The sequence below is a fragment of the Corvus brachyrhynchos genome, unplaced genomic scaffold, assembly GCF_000691975.1.
Source record: "Corvus brachyrhynchos isolate BGI_N302 unplaced genomic scaffold, ASM69197v1 scaffold101, whole genome shotgun sequence".
NCBI classification, from domain to species: domain Eukaryota; kingdom Metazoa; phylum Chordata; class Aves; order Passeriformes; family Corvidae; genus Corvus; species Corvus brachyrhynchos.
The window spans coordinates 14,423,558-14,424,979 of record NW_008237239.1 but is presented as its reverse complement, the minus strand read 5'-3'; positions in this window follow the sequence as shown (position 1 = coordinate 14,424,979).

Genomic DNA, 1,422 nt, shown 5'->3' with positions numbered 1-1,422 from the left:
ATGAAATAAAACTGTGTGCTGGATCACTTTTTGCACAGTATTTTGCATTTCACAATGAAAACTATATTTTCTTCAGAGCATTGCAGCTACAGATCGAACCACATTTTTGAACAGTAGACATTATTTTTATTTGATTTAGATTTTCAAAAGCAAGTTTTTCCAAACAACTCTCATTATGCAAAAGCACTCTGCTTTCTTGATAAATTGCTGGGCTTGGAAACATGTTACTCTATGCTATTTGACAGACAGCATCATTTTTTGTCACTATACGATGCATAATGAGCCAAATTTTTTGTGTTTTGCAAACTTTAAAACTGCTCTGTGTACTCGTTCACCAGTACTAACCCTTTGCCTTTCTACTGCTTCTCTGGTTATAGAAAGCATGACCTTTGTTGGACAAGTGCCTCCAAAAGCCAAGAAAAAATACTGTTAATCATTAAATATGCTGTTTGATCTCCTGTCACCTCAGAGCCCCTTACTGTCCCACCCTGTCTGCTCTGATATCTGTGTATTCTGAGCAGACCTAAGGCTCACACTCTCCTTTTTTATATTTGTGTATACCTCAACAGAGGAAACTGCCACAAGAAGGTCCTTTTCTGCTTTAAAGTGCATGTGTTGCAGCAGATCCCACCAAAAATAGAACGTGTGTTTCCCAACAAGTGACATTTTGGTATGACAGCAGTAGGGACCTCGCAGCAGTACTGAATGCTTTTAAAAGGTCTCACACCCTCCCTGGTGCAAGTAGAAAAAAAAAAATTGTCTTAAACTGAGGTAAGCTCTTTGGAATAAATCAAGGGTGAGGGTCCTCATACGATGTGATAGTGTGTAACATTTTGGTGGTCACTGGCATTCGGAGCCCATAAAAACCATCAAGTCTGGCATCCTCTGATTGTATTTGCGAAGCACACAAGGTGCAACACGAGCGAGCCGGGCTAACATCATGACTCCTCTTGCTGACATTACAACCGCTTATTTAAAGTAACAACCACTATCTCATGCAAATACAATGTTACAGCCTCATTTTGCCCATGTTACCACATAAGTTTCCGTGACAACTTCGCAAAGTCTCCCTTCCCAAGGCTGGTGCTGAGCCCATAACCTTCCTGCTAGGGCCCTTTGCAAGCTCAACAAGCACAGTTCGGAATCTAGTACGTGCTAGTTCAGTGCTAATGCAACAGTCACAGACACAGAGCACATGTCTGAGCACCGGCAGATCACGTTACATCACCGGGACATCGTTCCTCTTAGTGGCACTTCATCACCCTGGTGTGAAATAAGTTTCAGATTACCCCACTAACTGCTGTCCCGCTGCAGTCAGTATGTTCCTTGATCACTGTGCTCCTCCAGAGCTCCAAAGGAGAAGCTTGCGTGGATAACAAGCAGCTGCTCCTGAAGATAACTAAAAGTTATTCCATGAGATAA